Source organism: Mercurialis annua, linkage group LG8 (assembly GCF_937616625.2).
Source record: "Mercurialis annua linkage group LG8, ddMerAnnu1.2, whole genome shotgun sequence".
NCBI classification, from domain to species: Eukaryota; Viridiplantae; Streptophyta; class Magnoliopsida; order Malpighiales; family Euphorbiaceae; genus Mercurialis; species Mercurialis annua.
In genome coordinates this window covers 12,437,821-12,454,231 of record NC_065577.1, presented here as the reverse complement: position 1 = coordinate 12,454,231, position 16,411 = coordinate 12,437,821, and the positions used below count along the sequence as shown (strand labels likewise).

The 16,411-nt window shown below is 34.7% G+C and overlaps 2 long non-coding RNA genes across 2 annotated transcripts; both read right to left on the bottom strand.

The window, feature by feature from the left end:
- Positions 1-3,183: 3,183 nt before the first annotated feature.
- Positions 3,184-6,686, bottom strand: LOC130014925 (uncharacterized). The gene is made up of 3 exons (XR_008789713.1): positions 6,542-6,686; positions 4,811-4,910; positions 3,184-3,497 (listed from the first exon to the last, which is right to left on the bottom strand). It is a non-coding gene; the product is annotated as an uncharacterized LOC130014925 (long non-coding RNA).
- A 3,472-nt stretch (positions 6,687-10,158) lies between these two features.
- LOC126661459 (uncharacterized) lies at positions 10,159-13,558 on the bottom strand. Its single transcript, XR_008789715.1, has 3 exons — positions 13,414-13,558; positions 11,683-11,782; positions 10,159-10,325 (listed from the first exon to the last, which is right to left on the bottom strand). It is a non-coding gene; the product is annotated as an uncharacterized LOC126661459 (long non-coding RNA).
- Positions 13,559-16,411: the final 2,853 nt, after the last annotated feature.

The window sequence follows — 16,411 nt, the reverse complement described above, 5'->3', positions numbered from 1 at the left end:
TAATTTTATTAGACCGCTTTGGTCTAATTCTTATTTCTTGAACTTAATTCCGACGTTCTTAATACTAAATCCTTATAATTATGCCTCGTGGCACTAATCTTGATATTTTCAAAAGTACGGGGTATTACAAGAAAAGAGGTATGTATTCGGTTAAATTAGCTTACAATCATCTTGCTGTGAATTTGCGAGGGTCATTGGCTCCTATATGGAAGCAATTGTGGCAGGTTAATGTTTTATTTAAGATGCGTCATCCGGTTTGGAGAGCGAGAACAGGTTGTCTAGCCACCAGGCATAATTTAGCCAGAAGACATCTACAAATAAAGGATAACTGCCCATAGTGCGAAGCTAGCTCTGAGACTACAGAACATATTCTTATTGGGTGCTCGTTTGCACAAGAGTGTTGGCAGCGCCGTTGGATTATGGTAAACAACTATAGGTCTGATCTATTTGATGACTGGCTGGTTCAGGCACTTCAGGAAGCTGATCAAGAGCAGAGGGCAATTACTTTTTATACCTGTTGGGGGATATGGAAACAACGGAATGATGTGGTTTGGAATGGTAAAAATGCATTGGTGGACTCTGTGATCTACATGTGTGATTCTATGATGACCCAATGGAACATGGAAAAGAGGCATCCTAAAAATAGTAGTAACAATGATGTCGATGGTGTGAATCAAAGGACGCTAAGGTGGTTGCGCCCAACTAGAGATGTGATCAAGGTGAACTGTGATGCTGTCATTTTTCAGAGTTCTAATCAAACTGGCCTAGCTTGGGTGACTCGAGACTACGCAGGAAATTTTTGCGGAGCGGGTTTTTGCATCGTGCACGGACTGATGGAACCGAAGTTGGCTGAGGCACTCTCAATTCGAGAAGCTCTGAGTTGGTCTAAGAAGAGGAACTGGAACCATGTTCAAATAGAGTCTGATGTTCTCAATGTTATAAATGACTTGAACTCTAACTTAGTTGATATATCCATGTGTGGTTTGGTTATAGAGGACTATCAATCTTTTAGGCAAAGCTTTAGCAAGCTGCTGTTTAGTTTCACAAAGCGTGTTGCAAATAGAGTCGCTCACACATTAGCTAGGGCATCTATTTCTAATGCAAGCTAGGCAGGAATGGGAGTCTGTTCCCCCTGCTGTTATTGTTTCGTTACTTTCTTATGATTAATGAAAGTTTATTTTACCCCTAAAAAAGTAAAACATGCTTAAAAGTCATTTTTGGTGCGTGAAAGTGTTTAAAAAGTCTCCCAGGACCTTATGGGTTTGTATATGGTCAATTTCAGTCCGCCAAACTTGTAAATTGGCCCATAAGCTTCTAAGGTATTGCAATTAGTCCAATTTTTGGACTCAGACTACCGTTTCCTTAGATTTTTATAGGCTATTCATGGGTAATTACGTTTTAACCCCTCAAGTTCGTCGATTGCACCTGCTTGGATTGCAACAAACAAATCGATAGCTCGCCACCCAGACAAATTTCTCTACAAATCATCATTGGACGCTTAAGTTCCTTATCACTTTTTACCTGACCGGAAAATAGGTGTCTACAACAGTTTATAGCAAAAACAGTAAATTAAGCTAAACATGCATCCTAATACACATAAATTAGCAGTTCTAAATTGAATATGATAAAAAATGATAAAAGAATGTACTGGGTCCTCAAAAATATTGTTCTGAGTCCTTAGCTCGTTTTCTGGTGATCCAGATATGAAATCCAGTTTCGGATCGATGTGTAGTAGTGCATTTATGAAAAATTGAAGCGTTATAGCTTTTTTTTAATAAAATTGTGTGTGTGTGTGCTCGCTAGAATTCAACCAACTCTATGGTTTCTAGGGTTTGATTATACTCTTTGGATGGTGAATTTTTCCGACCTCTACCTAGGCTACCGTAGGGTCCTATTTATAGAGGTTAGATTGGACTTGATGCTACCTGGAGTCTAAGTTAGGTTAAAAGTGTGTTAGTCAGAGTTATGGACGAACAAGGGTTATGAAAGTGTGAATTGGTAGACTTTTAGGATTAGAATTAACTTTTACATTTATCTATTGAATTTTACAATTTAAATCCGTATTGAGTCTTACATGCTAAGCAAAGGGGGTTAAGAGTTCATTTTGGCGCCCGAAAGTATTAAAAACAACTTTTGGAATCCTAAGGATTTGGGTATGGTCAATTTAGTTCGTCAAACTTGCAAATTGGTCTATTAATTTCCAAGATATTAAAATTAGTTAAATTTCTTAGACTTAAATCGTAATCTCGTTATATTTTTATAGGCTACTTGCGGCTAATTACGTTTAAATCCTTCAAGTTTGCAACTGTGCACTGATCTGACAAGCTTGAATCAAAATAAGAGGACCAAAAGCTTGTCACTCGGATAATTTCTTTGGAATCATCAGTGGACGCTTCAGTTCCTTATCACTTTTTACCTATCCGAAAAGTAGGTGTCTACAATTAGACCTGACAATTCGTGTCTACGGGTCATAAACGAGTCATATATAAACGGGTCAAATCTGTTTAGACACGAATACAATTAGTCTAAACACGAACACGACACGACACGATTATTAATTATGTTTGATATAAAATTCAAACATGACACAAATATTACACGGGTTACATGACACGACATGTATAAACACGTTTGTCTAATAAATGTTAATGAATCAACCTGTTTATAGTGACACGTTTAAACCCATTTACTTATTTAAATACTTTTTAAATTTATTTGATACAGTTGTAGACACTTATTTTTCGGACAGATAAAAAGTGATGAGGAACTGAAGCATCCAATGATGATTTTCAGAGAAATCCGTCCGAATGACGATCTTTCAATTTGCTTGCTGGAATCTAAGCAGGCGTAGTCTGTGCACAATCGTGAACTTGGAGGATTAAAACGTAATTAGGCGTAAATAGCCCATAAAAATCCAAAGAAATTGTAATATAAATCTAGAAATTGGACTAATTGCCATATCTTAGAAGTTTATGGGTCAATTTGCAAGTTTTACGGACTCATATTAACCATAACCAAACCCATAGGACTTTAGTAGCCTTTTTTGACACTTTTACGCACCAAAACTAAATTTTAGCACCCTTCTGCCCAGCCACTAAGTGCAAATACGAATTTCATATATAAAATCCTAATGAAATAATTAAAAACCTAATCCTAATCTCAGAAGGATATCACTTAACTGTCACGACCCGAAATCTCGAGTCGAGACCGGCGCTAGGGAATGGGAGTGGTTGCTCCGAAACCCGTAGCAAGCCTGAAAAACACTATAAATTTTTCGCTTTGAAAATAGAAATGTATGAAACATTTATTAAATAACTGATGGGACAAAACATCAGAGTTTTAAATGCGCTTTAAAACCTTTGAATACAATGAGACTATACTAATCTACTGCGGATAACTACTATTGTAGCGCTACTGAACAAAATACCACAATTCAAACAAGGGGACTTCGAGAAGCAAACAAAGTGAAGTCTCATCCAAAAAGACAGGTAACGATCCTGAAAAATAATTCCACAACGTGGGTCAGATATACTGGTGAGTTCATGCCGTTACAAATAAATATTACATAAAGTTAAAAACCGTTTTATATTTAAAATAACTTTATGTATTTTCGAAATCCTTTGAAAACGTCTTTAAAACAATTGAAGCCTGAGCTCACACATAACATATTTCAATCAAGACTTCAATATCAAAGAATGTCAACCATATACGTTGACCTTTAAATTAAACCACATTTCTTAAATTCGTCCATCTACATTGATGGCGAAACTTATCAACACATCATACATGCATAATCTTATGGGACCGATAGCACAGCCAACCGATCAACCATATCCACAACATACATAAATCTTAAGGGACCGATAGCACAGCCAACCGATCAACCTTATTCACCTGAGACCGATAGCACAGCCAACCGATCTAATACACACCCACACACACAATATTATGGGACCGATAGCACAGCCAACCGATCAACCATATTCACCTGACATCGATAGCGAAGCCAACCGATGTAACACACACACATTCCTGACATCGATAGCGAAGCCAACCGATGTAACACACACACATAAACTGACATCGATAGCGAAGCCAACCGATGTAACACACACACACATAAACTGACATCGATAGCGAAGCCAACCGATGTAACACACACACACAAAATATTATGGGACCGATAGCACAGCCAACCGATCAACCATATTCACCTGACATCGATAGCGAAGCCAACCGATGTAACACACACACATTCCTGACATCGATAGCGAAGCCAACCGATGTAACACACACACATAAACTGACATCGATAGCGAAGCAACCCGATGTAACACACACACAAAATACTATGGGACCGATAGCACAGCCAACCGATCAACCATATTCACCTGACATCGATAGCGAAGCCAACCGATGTAACACACACACATTCCTGACATCGATAGCGAAGCCAACCGATGTAACACACACACATAAACTGACATCGATAGCGAAGCCAACCGATGTAACACACACACACATAAACTGACATCGATAGCACAGCCAACCGATGTAACACACACACACATAATCCTGACATCGATAGCACAGCCAACCGATGTAACACACACACACATAATCAATTGCATAATAATTTTAAAAACTATGTGTGTACCTTTCTATATCAAAATAATATATACATATAGTATATACATAAAACATACATCCATACAAGGCATGTAAACATATAACACCGCAACACATATATCACATAGTATATTAAAATAGGAGACTTTACGAATACCGAAATGTAAAAACATGTACTCACAGAAACCGTTTAACTACGGTATTACTCCGTCAATGCTCCTTTAAACAACTCCGTTAATTCCCTTGGTCCTCCGACCCGATAGCTCGACAACTTGTCGAATCTAGTTAGGATCAAAATATTAATTCTCTTAATTAATAAAATCCTACTATGGAATTAACTCTATACCATCTTAATTTAATTTAATTAATTAATTCTAACCTCCAAATAATTTGTTATTTAATAAGTTCATAACTTATTTTATTCATGTAATTTTTCTTTACCTATCTCTTTTTACACGTAAAACCATTTTTCAAAAATATTCATTTAAATACTTCATTTTTCATAAATATACTTTGTCATATAAAATATATTTCTTTATATAGAATAATACTTTCCACTTCAAGATTATTTATTTAAATATATTAAAACAGCCCCATATTGTTCTAAATTCCACTTTCGGTAAAAATACCAAAATACCCTCAAACTTTTCAAAATTGACCATTTAGGTCCTTTTGTAAATCAATCGATTTTAAAATCGACAAAATTACTTAAAATACCCAAAATCATTTTACCTCAGATTATTAACAAATATAATCTGAAAACTTTGGCTAACATACCATGTAGCCCTTCAACTTTGGAAAAATACAATTTAACCCCAAAACTCTAGTTTTCGGCAGAAACATTCAAATCTTTCCAAAAATTATCAAAATCATTTAAAAGCATTAAACTCATTTTGTATCAGATTATATACATCTATAATCTGGAATTTTGGTTAAAATACTGATTGGTCCTTTATTTTTACAAAAGTTACACTTCAACCCCTAAACTTTAAATTTTGACAATCAAGTCCAAACCCAACCAAATTCAACAAATCACCAACTCTCAAACTCAGAATCCCATTTATGTTTTGATCACTCCGGTCACCAAATTCCGGTCACCGGATTCCGGTCAAGCTCCGATGAGTTTTAAAAACCGTTAAAACGTTCAAAAATCATTTTTACACAATTTTAATCACCCAAAAATCTACCAATACAAATTTATTTTAATTATCATATTAAAACAGCAGCCCCAAAATTAAAATAAATTATTTTTCATAATTTTAACAATTTTAACAATTTAAAACCGTATAAACAATTAATAATTAAAACCGATTATTAATCCGTCAAAACACCTCAACTAAATCAATTAAATTCCATAAATAATCAACATATATATTTCATACATTTTTCATGAATAATTTCTGTCCAGAAATTAAAATGAAAAAAATACCCTTTTTAAACATTTTTTACCGATTAAACTATTATAAAAATTAAACCCGATTAACAAACCATTAAAAATTCACCATTAAACATTTATTCATCATCAACCCAACATTTAGATCAACCATGAACAAACTTATTTCCAGAAATTTAAAATCCATGTATTTACCCTTTTTAAGTGATTTTAAGCCTTTAAAACTATTAAAAATCAAACTTCAAACTATTAAATTAATACCCGAAATGTTTAACATTTTTAATCCACAAAAATCACACTTTAAAGCATATTTTAACCTCACTATTTAGATCAGCTCAGAAAATTAAAATAATTAATTTAATTTCACGGAAAAATTATTTAAAAACCGAAACCCAACAAACTAGCAATTAAAACCAACTAATCAACCATTAAACAACAAGTTTTAATCATCCTAAGCATGTATCTATGGTTCATTCAACATCAGCAAATAAAAGTTTAGATTTGAGCTTTGAAATTCACCTTGATCCAACATGCAAAGATAGATTAACGATCTACGGAAAATGCTCAACGTTTTTCGTTAAGAAACTTTTGTGAGTAAAGTTAAAAATCTAGGACTTGTGTTTTATTTTTTTATTTGAGAGCTTAGGCACCCACACAACAATGGAGAATGAATTATGCTAGAGAAATGAAGAAGAAGATTAAGAAACTTGGGCATCAAGTTTGTCTAGAGAAATATCTAGATATTAGTTTCATGTTTCATTTATTTACAAGTTTGCCATTATGGCATTCTTGTAAATAAATTGAACTCTGGGGGCAAAATAAACTCAAGTTTCTCAAATATTCAAAAACATTAAATCATAACATATGGGCTGAATTAAAATATTTTTGGGCCTTTAAAATAATTAAAATAATTATTTTGACGATTTTTAGCGTAAAATCGCAAAATTCACATTTAACACATAAAATTGCCAAAAGTTAAACTTAAGGCAAAACACACACAAAATCACATTTTCACACTTATAAATTCATCTCGTGAATTTAATAACTATTTTCGAGGTCCTACTTAATAAAAATTAGACACGCGCGAAAATAAATACTATCAAATAATACGGGGTATTACATTCTCCCCTCCTTAAAATAATTCGTCCTCGAATTATAATATCACTTATATCTCAACATCTATTATCTAGGACTAATAGGGTGCTTTCCCTTATCCTATTCCTTTGTTTACGTTACAGAGTCAATGTCTCAGCGTACTTACGTTAAAAACTTATCCTTTTAAAATCACTTTTCTTTTCCACATGTAAATCCATGTCATAATTGTGCACCGGTGTGATGACTTCTCTCATCACCAAGAGTTGCAATGACATTCCTCTTTTTTTTTTTTCAACATACATAATGCACATGATGCATGTTCTAATAGTGAATACAATATGAATGTAGTGATGCAATCCTATTCATGCCAATGCAATGCTCTCGTGATTCGTGTCCGGGCACAATTATGTGTTCATAAAACAACTCTTTTTCATTAAACACATTTGTTTTTACAAAACTGGCGCCTGCGTAAGTTTCTGTAGACATAAAGCTCTGCAAAATTGCTTATTCCATAATTTTTCTATTTAACCTCTCTACTCTTTACTACACATCTAAAGGATCTAATCTTATTCCTTGGTTTCAGGCATAGCTTGTGAAACTAGCCCAAATATTCTTATTAATCCTTGATTGATTGAGGGAATTTCGCCACAATTCAACCTCTCAAGTTCGGATTTTCATTGCCTCACTCTCTACCGCGTATTGCGTTAGGTTGACCCGGTCTAGAAACCATTGTGTAAATAGACCTTGCTTACTGAGGAAGTGGTTGGTCCACATTCTCTATTGTATTCCGCTGTACGGAATACGGGCATTCTCTTGCGTAATGACCTTGTTGGCCGCACGAAAAACATATATCCGTAGTAGCTTGATAAATACCTAAATGTCTCCTTCCACATCGTTGACACATAGGATTTGCAAAACTAGAGCTTCCTTGCTCAAAATTTTGACCAATGGTTCTAGCCTTCTTGGCTTCTTTTCCTTGTCTACCTTTCTGATGGGTTCGACCACGTCGTCGTACATTTTCTTCACTTATTTGCCTTGAAGTTTGGTTTACATAACCAAAACGTTCATCTCTAACTTGGTTTGGTTGTGAGGGGTCAGGAATTTTACCAAATTGGATTAATGCGCTTTCCAGTTGTCTTGCGCTGTCGACAACTTGCACAAAATCCTTGTCTCTCTGAGTCAACAGTTCTATAAACTGATGTCCTAATCCCTTCACAAACATGGTGTTTACTCTGACTTGATTTGTTATCAAGTCTGGAGCAAATCTGCTCAATTGATTAAACTCGGTAACATATTCTTGTACATATCTATTACCTCGAGTTAACGATAACAGTTTGTCCCGGTTACCTTCAACTACCGCAAACGGTAAGAAGAAGTCCTTATATCGGGTCACAAACTCTGCCCATGTTATACGACCCATTATTGGTCCAATTACTTGTCGAAACCAATCCTTGGCTGGACCTTTCATCGACATCTCCATTAACAACATTGTCTGTCTTTCGTTAGCTTGAAGTCTACGAGCATTTTGCTCGACTTCTTCCAAAAAGTCTAACGCATCACTTGATCCATCAAACTCTTTTCGGCTCAGTTTTACGTATGCTAACACCAGGTCTCTATCAGCATTTCTCTCTTCTCGCTGATGCTGGTGTTGCATCCACTGCCCTATCATTAACACACAACTTCGTATATCAATAACTTCTGCTGCCAAATAATTTATATCAATATTGGGTTGTTGCGGCATTCCTTGTGCCTGCACATTCCCAGCTTGATATACTCTAGGTTCTTGTTGACCCCTATTTCGTCCACGGCCTCTATCTGCCTGTCGGACTGGGTCATACTCTCCTAAATTAATTTCGGCCTCCCTTCGGGCCTCGTTTACTCGTTGTGCCGCTGCACGCGCTCGAGTGGTTCTTTGTTCAGCCATTCTAAGGCACAAAGAAATCTAAATGAGCTCCTAATAACATGGCATACGCATCATGTTCTCAAAGTTCTACCGCACACATAGTCGTGTCTTATTCTTACTTTACGAATTAGGCTCTAATAAAATTTTCATTCGTCTATGTCATATCTGGCTATAACTCACGTGTTCTATACGTTTCATATACACTATTCCATTGCATGCACATAATAATCAATCACATTGCATGCACATAATCAAATCATAGCCATCACAAATACATAAAAATTAGGTTCAAAGAAAACCCAATTCATTTATGATTTACTCAATCATAACACATTCCATAAGTCTCGAGAGTATACTACTCTACGTAGACTAAACAACACTCAAAACATATAATCATTCAAGTAAACAATTCTCAACACACATGTCATCATATATCATACATATAAGCCATATCCTAATGATAATCAGCTCATTTAGGAATTCTCGGCTAAAGCACATAACACAAGTCTCGTGAGTATATCTCTCTACGCAGACTTTATCACATTCGAAAGCATATCACTCCTTTCAGTGAATACGCTAAAAACATACCACATCAATCAATCAATCATACTCATAATAAACACACATTTCATAGATAATATGAGTCTCGAGAGTATACAACTCCTCGCAGACTATATACTCGAAAGCGTAATGCTTACTCGAGTAACCACAAACATATATTGTGCTAACACACACATCTAACTCATATCCTGACACCACACATAGGACAAGACGTTTTGAAAAATATTTGAAAAACCGATGAAAACGTTTAAAAGACATGACTGGAAATCCTACAATCCGCAGTAATTCCTAACTTAACCTAGTGACATTGTATATTGCTCCTAGGTACATACAACATCTACACAACTAGCAGTGGTATCTCTGACCAACTGCACTCAATTCACATATTAGCAGAGGTAACTGGACCAACTGCTCTGATACCACCTTTGTCACGACCCGAAATCTCGAGTCGAGACCGGCGCTAGGGAATGGGAGTGGTTGCTCCGAAACCCGTAGCAAGCCTGAAAAACAATATAAATTTTTTGCTTTGAAAATAGAAATGTATGAAACATTTATTAAATAACTGATGGGACAAAACATCAGAGTTTTAAATGCGCTTTAAAACCTTTGAATACAATGAGACTATACTAATCTACTGCGGATAACTACTATTGTAGCGCTACTGAACAAAATACCACAATTCAAACAAGGGGACTTCGAGAAGCAAACAAAGTGAAGTCTCATCCAAAAAGACAGGTAACGATCCTGAAAAATAATTCCACAACGTGGGTCAGATATACTGGTGAGTTCATGCCGTTACAAATAAATATTACATAAAGTTAAAAACCGTTTTATATTTAAAATAACTTTATGTATTTTCGAAATCCTTTGAAAACGTCTTTAAAACAATTGAAGCCTGAGCTCACACATAACATATTTCAATCAAGACTTCAATATCAAAGAATGTCAACCATATACGTTGACCTTTAAATTAAACCACATTTCTTAAATTCGTCCATCTACATTGATGGCGAAACTTATCAACACATCATACATGCATAATCTTATGGGACCGATAGCACAGCCAACCGATCAACCATATCCACAACATACATAAATCTTAAGGGACCGATAGCACAGCCAACCGATCAACCTTATTCACCTGAGACCGATAGCACAGCCAACCGATCTAATACACACCCACACACACAATATTATGGGACCGATAGCACAGCCAACCGATCAACCATATTCACCTGACATCGATAGCGAAGCCAACCGATGTAACACACACACATTCCTGACATCGATAGCGAAGCCAACCGATGTAACACACACACATTCCTGACATCGATAGCGAAGCCAACCGATGTAACACACACACATAAACTGACATCGATAGCGAAGCCAACCGATGTAACACACACACACACATAAACTGACATCGATAGCGAAGCCAACCGATGTAACACACACACACAAAATATTATGGGACCGATAGCACAGCCAACCGATCAACCATATTCACCTGACATCGATAGCGAAGCCAACCGATGTAACACACACACATTCCTGACATCGATAGCGAAGCCAACCGATGTAACACACACACATAAACAGACATCGGTAGCGAAGCCAACCGATGTAACACACACACAAAATATTATGGGACCGATAGCACAGCCAACCGATCAACCATATTCACCTGACATCGATAGCGAAGCCAACCGATGTAACACACACACATTCCTGACATCGATAGCGAAGCCAACCGATGTAACACACACATAAACTGACATCGATAGCGAAGCCAACCGATGTAACACACACACACATAAACTGACATCGATAGCACAGCCAACCGATGTAACACACACACACATAATCCTGACATCGATAGCACAGCCAACCGATGTAACACACACACACATAGTCAATTGCATAATAATTTTAAAAACTATGTGTGTACCTTTCTATATCAAAATAATATATACATATAGTATATACATAAAACATACATCCATACAAGGCATGTAAACATATAACACCGCAACACATATATCACATAGTGTATTAAAATAGGAGACTTTACGAATACCGAAATGTAAAAACATGTACTCACAGAAACCGTTTAACTACGGTATTACTCCGTCAATGCTCCTTTAAACAACTCCGTTAATTCCCTTGGTCCTCCGACCCGATAGCTCGACAACTTGTCGAATCTAGTTAGGATCAAAATATTAATTCTCTTAATTAATAAAATCCTACTATGGAATTAACTCTATACCATCTTAATTTAATTTAATTAATTAATTCTAACCTCCAAATAATTTGTTATTTAATAAGTTCATAACTTATTTTATTCATGTAATTTTTCTTTACCTATCTCTTTTTACACGTAAAACCATTTTTCAAAAATATTCATTTAAATACTTCATTTTTCATAAATATACTTTGTCATATAAAATATATTTCTTTATATAGAATAATACTTTCCACTTCAAGATTATTTATTTAAATATATTAAAACAGCCCCATATTGTTCTAAATTCCACTTTCGGTAAAAATACCAAAATACCCTCAAACTTTTCAAAATTGACCATTTAGGTCCTTTTGTAAATCAATCGATTTTAAAATCGACAAAATTACTTAAAATACCCAAAATCATTTTACCTCAGATTATTAACAAATATAATCTGAAAACTTTGGCTAACATACCATGTAGCCCTTCAACTTTGGAAAAATACAATTTAACCCCAAAACTCTAGTTTTCGGCAGAAACATTCAAATCTTTCCAAAAATTATCAAAATCATTTAAAAGCATTAAACTCATTTTGTATCAGATTATATACATCTATAATCTGGAATTTTGGTTAAAATACTGATTGGTCCTTTATTTTTACAAAAGTTACACTTCAACCCCTAAACTTTAAATTTTGACAATCAAGTCCAAACCCAACCAAATTCAACAAATCACCAACTCTCAAACTCAGAATCCCATTTATGTTTTGATCACTCCGGTCACCAAATTCCGGTCACCGGATTCCGGTCAAGCTCCGATGAGTTTTAAAAACCGTTAAAACGTTCAAAAATCATTTTTACACAATTTTAATCACCCAAAAATCTACCAATACAAATTTATTTTAATTATCATATTAAAACAGCAGCCCCAAAATTAAAATAAATTATTTTTCATAATTTTAACAATTTTAACAATTTAAAACCGTATAAACAATTAATAATTAAAACCGATTATTAATCCGTCAAAACACCTCAACTAAATCAATTAAATTCCATAAATAATCAACATATATATTTCATACATTTTTCATGAATAATTTCTGTCCAGAAATTAAAATGAAAAAAATACCCTTTTTAAACATTTTTTACCGATTAAACTATTATAAAAATTAAACCCGATTAACAAACCATTAAAAATTCACCATTAAACATTTATTCATCATCAACCCAACATTTAGATCAACCATGAACAAACTTATTTCCAGAAATTTAAAATCCATGTATTTACCCTTTTTAAGTGATTTTAAGCCTTTAAAACTATTAAAAATCAAACTTCAAACTATTAAATTAATACCCGAAATGTTTAACATTTTTAATCCACAAAAATCACACTTTAAAGCATATTTTAACCTCACTATTTAGATCAGCTCAGAAAATTAAAATAATTAATTTAATTTCACGGAAAAATTATTTAAAAACCGAAACCCAACAAACTAGCAATTAAAACCAACTAATCAACCATTAAACAACAAGTTTTAATCATCCTAAGCATGTATCTATGGTTCATTCAACATCAGCAAATAAAAGTTTAGATTTGAGCTTTGAAATTCACCTTGATCCAACATGCAAAGATAGATTAACGATCTACGGAAAATGCTCAACGTTTTTCGTTAAGAAACTTTTGTGAGTAAAGTTAAAAATCTAGGACTTGTGTTTTATTTTTTTATTTGAGAGCTTAGGCACCCACACAACAATGGAGAATGAATTATGCTAGAGAAATGAAGAAGAAGATTAAGAAACTTGGGCATCAAGTTTGTCTAGAGAAATATCTAGATATTAGTTTCATGTTTCATTTATTTACAAGTTTGCCATTATGGCATTCTTGTAAATAAATTGAACTCTGGGGGCAAAATAAACTCAAGTTTCTCAAATATTCAAAAACATTAAATCATAACATATGGGCTGAATTAAAATATTTTTGGGCCTTTAAAATAATTAAAATAATTATTTTGACGATTTTTAGCGTAAAATCGCAAAATTCACATTTAACACATAAAATTGCCAAAAGTTAAACTTAAGGCAAAACACACACAAAATCACATTTTCACACTTATAAATTCATCTCGTGAATTTAATAACTATTTTCGAGGTCCTACTTAATAAAAATTAGACACGCGCGAAAATAAATACTATCAAATAATACGGGGTATTACATTAACACTTCTTCAAATTCTAATCAAACTCTAACTAGGTAAATAGTAATTTAAAACTAACTGAACCTCTAGATAACTCTAGGTCATCCCTTACTATTATAAATATACCCTAATTAGCTTACCCAAAGTTGGCACAAAAATCCTATAAATCAATAAGCAAAATTCGGCCGCCACCATTAGACTTGCCATAGCCGAAAATCACAACACACACACACATATCCAGTCCTGAAACACTAAGAACACTTTGATTCTCTTAGAACGCAAGCCCTGCATAGATTCGTAGCTGGATTCCGCATTCACTTCGCCAACAAACAAGCCAAAGACTCATATCGGTAAATATGAGAACCCTCTTATTATGTTCCTTTGATTTGCCATATACATATATATATATATATACATATATATATATATATATATACATATATATATATATATATACATATATATATATATATATATATATATATATATATAATGGCTGAACTTGTATGATTTAGGATGCATGTTTAGTCTTTTTATTGTTTTTGCCATTAAAATTGTCATATTAGTTAAATTTGATGCTTTAATAAATTGCCATAAATTCGATGAAAAACATGTTAATCACTATAATTAGCTGTTTTTAATGTTCAAACACAGAAAATAATCGATTAGATACCTTAGAATGCATGTTTGTAGGTGTTTTTAAGTGTTTTTTGCCACAAAAAAACCTATTTTCGGGTTGCTGCCCAGAAAAATAATTTTATTTAGATGAACTTTAAACACTCTGATTATGTCATATTTAGATTCTTTATTCTATTTTATGCGGTTTTGACTACTTTTGCATGAGAAACGGACTTGCAACGAGTGGGAACGAAGCAAAACAAAATCCCGGAAAACTGCTGCAAATCGAACCGCCGCCGCCGGAAAAAGTGGCGGCACCGCCACATCATCCTGCCGGCGCCGGCACCTTAAGCTGGCCCTGTGCTCCTCCTTCGTCAACTCCCCAGATTCGCTCGCAGATCCTCCAGATTTCGATCTGAACTTCAAAACGTGTTTCTGGGTTCATCCAGACTCCAAATCAGGCCCATTTTGAACCCAAACATAGATAATTTAGTATAGAATATATTTTCTATTGTAATGGGCCAGAAACGATATAAAACTGACTCTGAAGTCCAATTATGTAACATAATGTATAAACCGGGCCCACGAGCTCGAGGCCCAGCAAACCAACAACTTCGAAAGTCGATTTCGGGCTAACCCAAACTCGGAATCGACTCTGCATTAAGCCGGTTGAACCGAATCAACGAGACGCACAACTCCCGTGATCTGCCCGAGAGCCCATTCTGACCAGACTGATGGTCAAAGCCCGCGCGAGTGTTAGGCACTCAAAAGTCAACGAGGTTGAAAACTATCTCTAACCTTATATGTATATCCAACTGCTCCTGAGCATGCTAGCATTATTTACCGCTTTCCAAAAGAATTCCAAATCAAAATAACCGGTTAAAGGACTAGTCATCTAAAATTGGCTCATTAATGCAATTTCAGCCCATCACTTAGACGTCGTAGGACTAATACGAAAATGTAGTAAATAGTTGTATAAACTTTTCAAGATCACCTAATAAAATCAATCAACCACACTTATACATCCGGTTTTAGGCTTTGTGCATGTAATCAATCCAGACCAGCCAAACTTACGATATTTGCTAAAAACCTCTAAGGTTAGATGTATGTTTAGGAGTACCCGCTACTTGCCTTAAATGTCAGTCCAGATCAAGTCATATGCGCGTCAAACATATTTATTGCTTTCATACTTGTTTATTTACAGTTTTCATATCTTGTGAACTGCATATACTGTTGAGATGAGATATAAAATGAATATGTCCAGTAAATAAATCTGGTAACAGATAAGCCAAGCACAAGAGTCTCGGGGAGGTCCACAAACCCTAGTCTTTGGTCCGATGCACGATAGTCTTACCGGAGGTGAGTAAGGGTAGGGGTGAGCATTCGGTCGGTTCGGTTAAAACCGAATCGAAAATCTCCAAACCGACCAAACCGAAAGTTGTAGTGTTTATAACCGAACCGACCGAACGAGAAGCATTAACCGAATTTTTTTTGACCAAAACTTTCATCGGTCGGTTCGGTCGGTTCGGTTAAATAGGCTTTTTATGGGCTTTATGGATTTTTTTTAATTAAATCAATTTCAGAGATTAATTAATCTCATTTTTTACACCTAATTGCAATCACTTATTTTCTAAAATTATAACAGATTACAAACAACAAAATTAAATAAAAAAGAAATCAGATCTGTTATGTTAAAGCAAGATATTCAATTGTTTTTAATCTGACCTGTATGTCATCTATTAATAAGAAAATCAGACCTGTATGTCATATATTAAAAAAGAAATCAGACCTGTATGT